The following is a 12,032-nucleotide window of genomic DNA, read 5'->3' on the forward strand; positions in this document are numbered from 1 at the left end:
CTCCTCCCCTGGTTCACCACTGGACCTGCTGGACCCGGGGCTGTCCCTGGGCTGGGGAACCCCTGGTACAGCTCAGTGTAACCCTCACCCCCACACCTGCCTCAGCCACCAACTGAGACTGTCACTGCTGTTCCTCCCTCTCTGCAGCTGTGCAAAGACAACTCCCACATCCCCAGTGACATGGGGATGAGCTGGGAGAAGATGAAGGCCAGAGGCTCAGCAGCTGTCTGCAGCCATTGCCCCAGAAAGTGATGATTTCTCATTTCACAGTGCGAATAGAATATTTCATGTGATCTCAGCATCCCCCCCTTCCTCACTGCCCTTCCCTGGTGATGAATGTGCTTGTGCCAGCTCAGATTCAGTGGCTGAACCATGGGACACCACCTCCCTGTGGCACTTACAGAAGCTTCCAAAGACATGGAGGTGGCTTTGTAATGGAAAGCAAATGGGATGTCTCCTAAAACATGTTTTCTGGAAAGGTCCTGGCTCAATTCCAGGACAGGCAATGGCCCTTTGGTTCTGCCTGGCACAAGCTTTACATGAACTCCCCCTGCCCAAAGGACAGGGATAGTGGGTTTGGCTGCATCCCTCATCCAGCTGGAGCACATAGCATTAGCTAGGATGCTCATATTTCTTGGTGAAAGAAAATAAAACCAGAGCAAGTGTTAAGGGATGCCCAGCCTGTGTTTATTTTCTCCTGACGTGCTCACACATCCCCAGTTTTTCACAGATTAATTCTTCTCCCTGTGTTGTGGCTTTTTTCAATTTTACAGAAACTCGAAGCTGAACTCATTTACACTAGAAAGAATGTTTCTCGCTTCAGCTTCCCGACATGGGTTAAAATCAATAACATTAAAGTTTATTTTAAACACTTTAGTTTAGCAAAGTAATTTTCTCAGCATTCCAGCCTGCTGTCAGTTTTTTCACTGCTATTTGCAATGCATTAGGTGTAGTAAAGGAGTGTTTCACAATCCCATCTGCTTTCAAAGAGTTTTCTAACAAACCCTGCAATGAGGATATAATTCATCTGATGACCTTGATCAAAAACAAACACAGGCCCCAAGGTGCAGCATGTGCAAGGGGGTTGATACACTCACAGGTTTTGTTATAAAAGAGGTTTTATGTGTCACTGTCTTGCCAAAGCTGGCTGGCCTTGTGTCCACCCAGCAGCATCACTGCTGCTGGGCAGAGAGCTATTCCTCTGGCTCATTTGGAAGTCCTGAAATACATTTTATGGTTTTAAATAGACCCTATAGCCTGGGAAATGCCCATGAGCTGATGTTTGCAAATACATGATGCCATTACCTCGTCAGCAGAATAAACCCATGTGCCATATTGTTCAACAGCGGAACTTAAAAGGGATGATCAGATGTTTTTGTGAGTGAGAAGGGGTTGGAGGAGGCAAAGTGGGTGAATAAATATGCCTCAGCTCTGCAGGTAGGTCCCCTAAGGAAAGAGCAGTTGGGTTTTCTGTGCTGCAGCCCTGTCTGTCTGCCACAGACCAGGCTTTAAGCAGCTGATCTGGAGCAGCTGCACACTCAGCTGCTCTCATGGAGCATTGGGACATACATGGACCAGGCTTTGACATTTCCCCCCACTTCTGAAAACCAGGTCACCTCTCAGGTGCTGGCAGTGGCATTAAAAGTCTAATTTTAGGCTCCTGGCTGCAACAAGCATCCCTGTAAATGCTCAGTTTCTCTGCCAAGCTTCTGTAGGCTGGAGTGGAAACTTGCATCAGGAAGGCTTTACAGTGTGCACTCTAAATGGAAATAAGAAGAAAATACTCAGGAAGATCATCTGGACAGAGTTATCTCTGACAGGACAACACAAGCAATAGAGAAAGAATTAGTTATTTTGTTTTTCAGCACAGTTTTAGGGCCCAGCTTGTGACTTCTCCTGTCTTTCACCCTCCCTATAGAAGCTGCTGGCAGTTGCAGGCTGCCACCACACACAGGGCCCATGCTCAGCACCAGTTACATATTGAAACAAAACTGGACCAGAAGGTAGCTGTGAGCAGCTTGAGATGCTGTTGGCTCTGTTGTCCCATCTCACATCTGCTGCTCACAGGAAGGGAGATGGGGACTGTAGAAAACTTGGAATTTTGTGGGAAGGAGGTGGGAGCAGGAAGGGATGGAGGAGGCTCTGAGGAAGGAGGGGACTGGATACTTGCCACCCTGTCCCCATGGTTCTACACACATAACTGATACTCTGAGATGATCCCTGGGTTATCTGAGGATGCAGATTAGCTAAGGACTTGTTTGAAAGGACAGTTCTTTTACAGTGGTGTGAGTTATCTGAGATGCAGGCTATATGCATGAAAACACAATACTTGGAGCTTCTCAATTCAAAGCATTGTGATGTGATAGTGAGATACATATTATAGGGCCTTAAATCATGTCTACAGCCCTGATTACCAATTCACATAGTCCTGTCTGAGCATGCACCAGGATCAGAGTCAGACCTGGAAAAGATTCTTTGGGGATGGACTATTCAAGTGCTCCAAATTCCTGCCCAGTCTCTAGGAGAGGATACTGATTCAGTGCTACCCTTGTTTCCTCAGGCTTTCGTCTTGGAGAAAGCCTGTGCCACTTGCAGAGAAGGTTCTGCAGATATTTGGGGCACAGCAGTTACATCCAGCCACTGCCACTCTCCTAATACAGGAGTACAGACACAGGCCAGCTGGCAGAGTGTCAAATCCTGGCCCTACAAAAACTTGTGGATTTTCTGGCATAGGCCAGGGTTTCACCATGAACATTCCTGCTCAACTTCAAACCTTTTATCTGTGCTCATTAGAACTTAAAATCCAACTGAACAGACCACCCAGGCACTGGTCACAGAAATGGAGGAATGAGGAGGTTTGCTATGTCCTTGGTCTCTTATACCCATTTACCAGGCAGAATCTGCTGTATTGTTAACTGCAGCACTAACTGCCCTCCAGCTGCTTATTCCACATTTTACAGGATCTGGGCCACTCCTGCATTTGCTCTTACTCAGGGTCTTGTGCCTTTCCAAGGATTCTGGAGGATGAACCTGCAATTGAGTTACTGACTGGGTATCAATGGGTTTGGTTTTCAGGGTTTTTTTTGTTTTTTTTTTAATATTGTCTTTATATTTAAATGGCAGTATCAAACTTTTGCGATAAGTTCTGGTGCAATATATTATATCCAAGGATGAAACACCTGAGGCAACCACTCTGACAGAGGATCCAGAGGCAGCAGGTAAGGAAGGTGCTGTAGGCACATGGAGAGAAGTTAAACATCCGTCCTGACCCCTCCTCTGTGGAAGCCAGTACAGACCCTGCACTGAAAATGCTTTCAGCAGCTCTGTTTTCCAGGCTGTATTTCTAAAGGAGAAAAAACTGTGACCTAAGGGCAAAAAAACTCTTCACCTCCTCAAGCCTCTCTGAAAAAACCTTAAATCGTGTGAGGGCCAGTGCTGGTAATGATGCTCTTTTTAAATGAGCCTTAAAGAAGCCCCAGTTGGTGTGCTGAAGATGACTTCAGATAGGAGAGCTAATTACTTTGCAATCCCCAGCTGTGAATATCAAATGCTGGAAAAAGCTTCTTGTTTTACCCAACTCTGCAACTCTACAGAGGAAATAATGGCCATGCACTGCTGGGGTAGCCTCAAGCCAGGGCTGCTGATAAGCAGCAGCAGCAGTAGGCAGGCAGACAACATCTTGAGGAGCCTCAGGGCAGGACTGCACTGGGAGCAGCCACTGACAGATGCTGGAGACCTTTTCCTGACCAGAAAATGGTCCTGTAGGGAGCTTAGAGACAGGTATGGCTCTGGAGGGAAGGAAGATGGTTTCTCTTTACATTTCTATCCCTATGTCCTTTTTCTGGTAGGGTCTGTGGTGAGAAGACCTGGAAATACAGCAAATGCTCATTTTACTCAATAACAGATCTGGATTGTGGTGTTGATGGTTCTTAGTAAGCTGTTGCACTCAGAGCTGTGCCAAAACAATCAAGACCAAGAAAAGTAATTCTATCTTTCTGTGTAGAGTAAGTCAACAGAGACCCTTCTCTGGAAACAACAGGGATGTATTTATTTGCATCCAACCTGGTTTGGCCCTGATTTGGCAAATAAAAGCATGTAATTTCCATCAGCAGGCAGCTGAAAATTCCCCTCTGCTTTCAGAGACCTTTTGAAGTGGGGATGCCTCATATTTCTTAGAAAATTGATGAAACCTGAAAGATTAAACTACAGTTCTCTATCATTATAGCATGGGACACCTGGACTTCTTTAGGAGGTGGCAGAAAAAGATTATATATAGTTTGAGGTGATCAAAAATGCAAATGTGGTTGGTGAGGTCACACACTTGCTGCATCAAAGGTGTGGGGACAAGTCTGCACCTGGCTCAGGCTCCTCAGGCTGATGCCACTGTGGCCATGTCTGTGCCATGGGGATTCACCAGCCCCATGGGTGCCCCAGCCTGGGTACCTCCATCTGGCAGGAGCCACCCTGGAATATTCTGCACTGTGAGATTGGTGAGGCACTGGCACAGGTTGCCAAGAAACCTGTGGATGCCACATCCCTCTAAGTGTTCCAGGCCATGCTGGAAAGGGCTGGAAGCAACTTGATCTAGTGGAAGGTGTCCCTGCCCATGGCTGGGGGATTGGAACTGGTTGATCTATAAGATCCTTTCCAAGACAAACCATTCTAGGATTCCTTGATGATGTGAGGATGGAGGAAAGGCTTTTGTGCTGGATACTTATGGAGTTATGATACTTTCTGGGGCCCTCAGGGGTGGGGAATGCTCTGTTTGTGCTGTGGCACAAGTCCCTCTCCTGGGCACTGCTGAGTTCTGGTGCCAGAGCTGTGTGCCTCTGAGAACTTACCTCCCATCCCTACTTGAGCCCCTTGGGATGCTGTGTTTTCTTCTCTAATAATTTTCATCAGTGCTGAAAAGAAGCTTTTCAATGAATTCAGTGCAAAAACATCCCCTTAGATGGGTACCAACACACAACTCACTGGGGAAAACACCTCACTGAGAAAGAGCCTTCACTTAGCTGTGTGGCAGAAAAGCTCTCACTGATGGCTGTGAGAAAAATTAAGAGCTTTTGGCTTGTGCATCTATAATTAGACTGAGCAGAAGGCAAAATATTCCGTTATGACAACTTCAGAGTTGAAAGAAATAGGTCTGAGCAGATGTTGATTTGCAGGATAAACAAATTAATTCAATTCAATTTAGCCCCCTCTACGGTTACAGTCCTTTGTTCCTCAATCTAAAGTGTCAAATACAGGGCTGATGCTGTATGCATGACAAAAAACACATGCCAGGACAGGCACATAAATCTGCAAATACAAAATATATCCAGTATGCTTGAGTGAGTATCCATACACCTGCTGTATTTCTATATCATCCCTTAACCTTCAGGACCTTGGCTGTTACCCAGGGCTTGTGTTCCACACACTTGATTTACAAAGCCTTTGCAGCTTGCCAGTGGAAGGACTGCCTTTGATGCAGGGACCTCTAAGATTATGGGGCTGCATTAGGTTGTGGTCATTAATTTGGAGATTGAGCCTCCCAGTCTCCAAATTTTCTGGTGAAAACAATGTCCTTTGTAAAAGGCTGTTGGTGGCTTGATGATGGGAGGGAGTCAAATGGGTGCAAGCATGGGGTTGGTGCTGAGTTCCTCCCTGCACATCTATCTGTTCTCACCAGGAATGGCACAATCCTTTGGAATGGGACCTTCCTTGAAGCTCTGGAAAAGCCCAAGCCCATAAAGGGTGTCAATGCAAATTGCTTGATAATAAGCTTGGTTGGAGACAAACAAGCAAACAAACAAATAAGGGATCCCTCCTGGAGTCAAGTGCTCTTTCTGAAAAGCTGAACTGGGGTTTAAAGGGCTTTACTTCCTTCAGAGGTCTTGGAGAGGTCTGTGCCTTCTCTGACTTCCAAGTTTAGACAGAGACATAATTCAGCCCTTTTAATAACTGAAAGGCATTGAGTCTTCTTAGTCCAAAGGAGCAGATAAGCAGCTTTCTGAGTATTCAAACTCAGGCTGGTTTTATAGCTTTTACAGCATTAGTGCAATACTCTTTCTGTGCTTAATAATGTGTTTTGTATCTCATCAGGAATATTAGTGTGCACACAGCCTTAGAACAATTGTCTAATATTTTTATTGTTTGGAAATTACTTTTATGAAATTTTAGATGAATTTATTTGATCTAGAGCACCCATGATCTGCATTCAAATGGCTGGTGGGAGGGCTGAGCACTGCATAAAAACCTGGAATGCTGTTGAGCTGCTCTGTATTGGGTGCTGCTGCATGGGGTGTGACATCTCCAGGTGGCACAGAGGCAGACCCTCTTCCTTGTACCTCAGAATGACCCAGTTGGCCCAAAACTGCTTAAGGAGAAGGAAACAGCTCCTAAACTGCTCAGATGGGTCCTGTTAACTGCCCTGTGTCACCCCTAAGGCTCAGTCTGGAGTTTCATGGCAGCGTGTGCTGTTTGCTGGCAAAACAAGAGGGGCTCTGAAATGACCCAAGCTGCCTTTGATTGCTGTCCTGCACACATGAGCTTTGCTTTTGTCTTGAGCTACAAATAGGATGGATATTTGCAGCTGGAGCATGGCTGTAGCAGTAGGGCATGTCAAAAGTCATCAGACCACTGCCCCAACAGCCTTGTGGGCTTTTCCCAGGCACTGAAGGCTTCCTCATCTCATGGAAGTCGTGGCTGGAGATGGGTTCTGAGCCCCCTGAAACATTTAGAGTGGTCCTGCCTAGTTCCAGACACCCTTGCTCCCAGGGGCTCAGCAGTTTCTTCTTGAAAAGACAACCAAATTTTTATTCCACATAAAAGATCTAAATATAGTACCTGAGGGAAATAAAATTGCTCTTTTTTTTTGTATCAAGTGCAAATGCTCTGTGCAGATTCTGCAGTGCTCTATGCACGTCCTGGATGTGCTTTATGAAGTCAGTGAGGCAAAACCAGTCCTGGGAGCACCAGCCCTGCAATGCCAAAACACCACTCTCAGCTCTGACCCTCTCCCACCTTGTCCAGAAACAGGACCTTACAAAACAACATGTTTTGTAAGTAAAAAACTTCAATCCAGAAAAATGAGTCAGTTTGTTAAATGTTAGCCTAGTTGCATTTCATCTTTCCATCTCCCCTCTCTCCTTGCCAGGCAGCCCAGGGTGGGTGCTCAGGTACAGGTGACAGAAGAAACACTGGGAGAAATTCATCACCCTGTGAGTGGCAGAGCTCATGGCCCAGCTCTGTGGGACACTTGTGGTGCAACTCCATGGCTTGCCCTCTCCAGCAGCATTGATAAATTCATCCTGAAACAACTATCCCGTCCAAGAGGTGGAGGTGCCGTGGTGGTGAGCAGTAGCCAGAGCCCCTGCACTTGCAGGCAGGTTGCATAAGCCTTGTTTCTCTGGAAAAGCAGCTAAAAATAGCCAGGGGAGATGTGCCACGGGCTGCAGGCTCCCGCTGCCAGGTTTGTTTTATATTGCAGCAGCTCTGGGACTCAGTCCCAGGCCACGCACCGTGCCTGGAACCAGGGCTGGGGAGGGCTTGGGGCCAGGGCTGGGCTGGGGCCACAGGAGGTGCCCTGTGCCCTGCCCTGGGAGCCACAGTCCTCACTCAGAGCCTGCCCAGCTCCTGTGGGACCCCCATTCCCTGACCCACACCAAGAGCTGCTGGGGAGGATCGTTAATGAGGGGGATGGAGGTGGTCTCTCTTTCTTTATCCCTTGTAAGAGGGTTTGCACTATAAGGTGATACCTTTCTCCAGAGCAGTCTGGTCAAGTGAAAATCAACACTAGTTAAGTAAATGCTGATCATCCTGCTTAGAGACTTGAATTAAAAAGCTTTGCCAATCAGCCTTGATTGATAGAAAAAGGACAGGGCATTAGGATCAGCCATGAGGCTTCAGAAGGCAAGACATTCACTTCAATCTTTCTGTTTCCCCATTTATTAACCAGGAGCTGACCTGTATCATTAACAGCAGAATATTTACACATTGCTTTTGTCAGTGAGAAAAAACAAATGCACATATTAGAGTCTGCCCAGGAGCTAAATCCTGTGCTAGAGAGAGCCGTCGCTCTGCTGTGATCAATAAGCCTGTTAGCCTTCGCTCAGTGCCTTGGCTCCCAGAGCACCCCTGCAATCAGATCTGATTATGGTGATGTATTGGTGGGATTTTGACTGTGCTTGTCTGAGAGGCTGGTTGTGTGGAAGAGCAATAAAACAAAATAAAAATGGTAGTAAAAAAATTACCCCGAACAAAGACATTAGAGGTAAAACAAAGCCATTTGGAAAAATGAAGCTGGCAGCATGACTGGGAAGATGCAGCAGTTGAGAACATTGGGTACAAAGCTGGTACCTGACTTGGCCATGTCCTGCTCCAGCTCTGGGCAGCCCAAAAGCTGCTCAGCATGATGCTGATGCTGCTGCAGAAGGGACAGTCTCCACCCTTACAAAATCAGATGATTGAGGATGTAAAGGGTTGTGGCTGCTTTGGAGGCCAGCCTGAGGCTGTGCAATTTTCATACACACCCTGCACCAGCCTAATCCTGTTCCCTTTTTTTCCCTGGCAGCCTGTTGCAAATCCCTCTCCCCACCTTTACAGATACTGCATAAATATCAGACGAAAGGATGCTCACTCCAGCAAATGGGGTTTTCTGAAGCACTTCCATGAATAAGCACAAACCTTGAATGCGATCTCGCCCTGATGCTGCCCCAGCAACTACCCCAACCACGATAGGAAGAGACAGGACAGATGCTGCTGCCAGTCCCAAGGGCCAAGGAGCCGTGTTGTGGACAAGGTGGAAGGTCCCAGCTCTGTGGCTGCACTCAGGCCCCGCGGGCTCGGGGCTCCCCTGTGCTGCTGAGACCCTGCTAAGCTGCCATGGTAGGAGCAAGCGGGCTGCAAAGCCGCCCTGGGGCTCCCATGATTGATCGCAGGAGAGCAGTGGTGCTGGCAAGTGGATGAGCAGCTGATGGATCGCTGTAACTCAAACCTCCGCATCCCTGCTGCAGCGCCAGCCCCGGGTCAGCAGCGCTCGGGCTGCGGCACAAAGCCAGCTTCCACCGAGAGCCTGCTGAAACTGGGAATCTGGGCAGCAAAACCCAAGTTCTGCCTCTGGAGAGACCCATGGGGAGCACTGAAGTCCTCCTAAAGTGCTTTGCTTTCATAATGACTAGAAAAGAGGGGCTGGAGAAAGTGCGGCATGGACTTGTGATAACTCCGGTTTTGTTTTCCTGGTTTTATTGTAAAAGGAGGAGCTCCAAATGCCAGGCTGGGAGCGGGGGGCAGCCTGAAGGGCCAAAGGAAGGTTACAAAAGGAGCGTGTGGGTTATCGGTACGAGCGCATTCCTGCGGGGCTGGGCGGGCCCCTCGCACAAAGCCCGGGGAGCTGTTTGCTCAGCGCCCGCCGCTCGGCACAAGAACATTGCTTAAATTGTTTCTAGCGCTCTCAAGAGCGAGATTGCGCCTTCAGCAGCTACTTTAGCGATTGCTGCACGAGCAGGGGTTACCCCAACACCCCCTCCCCACGAAACAGGGCAGGGCTCGGAGGGACCCACACGCTGGGCAGGGGATGGAGGCACTTTTTATCCGCCATCCACCTCCCCGGCCAGACGCGTTAGAAACCCGAATAGGGACCCTGGTCCCAAAGCCTGTCCCCATCCCCAGGCCCACGGCAGCAGCTGCGGCTCTGGACGGGACCAGCAGGCTGGAGCACAGCGATTCTCCCGGCCCCGACCCTGCCCGCAGCCCCCGGGGACGCTTGGGAGGTGTTGGCTGGGCTGTGCCACAGAACGCAGGACTCTGGAAAGGGCTGGGGATGGGGCCAGTGCTGTGCCAGACACCCCAAAGCGCTGGGGCAAGGCTCATCAGACACCTTTCTATGGCACCCAGGGCCAGGTGAGATGTCCTTTGGGGCTTATTGTCAGGGAATTAACAAAGCGATTTATTTTTTCCCCCCCAAGCCCCTCTCCACAAGTCCCAGGGGGTTAAAAACAGGCTGTGTCCACAGTGTGATGGACATGCACTCGGATGGCATCATTTGGAGGGGTCAGTCTCTCACATGTGGCTTTCAGCCCCAGAGGCTTCCCACACACAGCAACAATTTGCTGTCATAAAAGGATCAAATCATGCTTTTCTTACTGTTGAATGCTCTACCCATCAAGCCATACCCGGAGAACTGACGCACAGGTGGGCACAGGAGGAGCCCAGGGATTTTTCTGTTAACGAGGCTGGGGCATGAGGGCCATTGTTAAAGATGACGGTTGACAGACTTTCCCACATTTCCCATTCCCAGCCTATTTTCCTCATAACCAAGGGTCCAAAAGGGGGTTTCAGCGAGCGTCACTCCTTTTGAATGTTTTATTAGAGACTGAAGCCAGTACAGGATATTGAGCATTTCAGCAGCAGAGCAATACAGTGCGTGGTTGGCAGGGTTTAATATGTATCTGATTGTATTTCCAATTACGAGAAATGCACTGAAGCCAGTCCTGAGGCAGGCCAGAGAGCTCCAAGCACCACAAATCTGGGCCATTTAGCTGCTATGAATTCTTCCTCTCTTCCCTCATGATTCATCTCGAGAGCATTTAAGTCCTTATAAAAATGCATTGCCAATTAAAATGTGAGTGGCTCTGAAGGATTGGACAAATTGAGAAGTATCTTTTGCAGCAGGGTGGATTTGAGCATCCTTTTGTTTTGGTCACATCAAGCAAAATCCTGCATGAGCCCGTGGAAATGAAAACTCCTGCTGAAAACTTACTTCAAAGTGCATGGCATCCTTCCTTAAATGAAAGTCAAGTCTGGATTGGGGCTGAGGTCTCGGAGCTCCACTTTAATGCTGTGCTGTGTGAGATGCAGCATCCCAAAGCAAGGCAAGCAAAACCCTTTTGGGAGAGGCTGAGCCCAAACAGGGGCTCGATTGCAAATCGTTGGTACCTGACACTAGAGCCACTGGGGCTGCAGACACAGGAACCTGCTGTCTCACAGGATCACCGTGTTGGAAGAGACCTTAAAGATCATCTGATTCCAACACCTCTCACCTGAGCGGGTTGCTCTTGCCCCCTGTCCGTGCTCAGGCAGCAGCACTGCCCTGCCGGTTACCTCCACCCCGGCACAGCCACCGAGACAGAAGCTGCAAATCCATCCTGTGTGCACAGGCCTCGCTCTGATCCCCCTGAAGCCTCTACAAGCTTCAGGCGGTGGCTCCCAACAGCTTCAAACAACCGCATTAATCTGTGACAGCCTCCCCTGGCAGAGCGCGGGGAGCGCAGCAGGGGCGGCCCAGACAGACTTTTATGGCCACAAAGGCCACGTCGCACCTGCTGGCGGTTGTGAATAGACTTGCAGACAGCACCAGGTGTGCCATTGCAACAGATTGCACAACTGGGTGTGCCTTTCATCTATGTATAGAGCCCCGGCGAGGGGATGGAGCGTGCTCGGCAATTGTCCTAATTTAGCAAAAATCCTATTTGTCCAGCGGGCCGCCCTGCGCGCTCGGCACGTGTATTTCAGGAGCAATTATCTCGCTTGCCCTTGGCCTGGCCCCGGCCCTGGCCCTGCGGGGAGTCGGGAGCGCCGCTTTCATGGCTGGCGGGATGGAGGGATGATAATGATGGATAATGAGAGGGGGAAAGGCAAGCGGTGCCTGCCGGGGAGCGCATCCCCGCGCCCAGGGAATCCCGCACCCCGCGGACCCCACCGCGCAATTCAGCTCGCTTGTTTACAGTGACAGCCTTTTAGGGAAGGCGTTTTAGTCATATCTCTGCTGGTGAGAGCTGGAGTAGCTCAGGGCTTGCAGACACTTTACAAATACGGTCACGAAGAGCAGTAACACACGAGGTTCCTGGACTCGCAAGGTGCTGGTGCCTTCTCTTCTGCCGCACAATAGCGAGCCCGACAGCGACACTGCATTGAAGATTTTATCATTCCAGGCTTCCTTAGAGGTCTGAGTCACAACTTCAGGTTCATTAGATTATTTCTACATCTCAAAGTCACATCGTAAAGACAGCAGAGATTCTAAGACTTGTGTTATAAATGTGGACTGATCAATTGTA

The sequence above is a fragment of the Poecile atricapillus genome, chromosome 1, assembly GCF_030490865.1.
Source record: "Poecile atricapillus isolate bPoeAtr1 chromosome 1, bPoeAtr1.hap1, whole genome shotgun sequence".
Lineage (NCBI taxonomy): Eukaryota > Metazoa > Chordata > Aves > Passeriformes > Paridae > Poecile > Poecile atricapillus.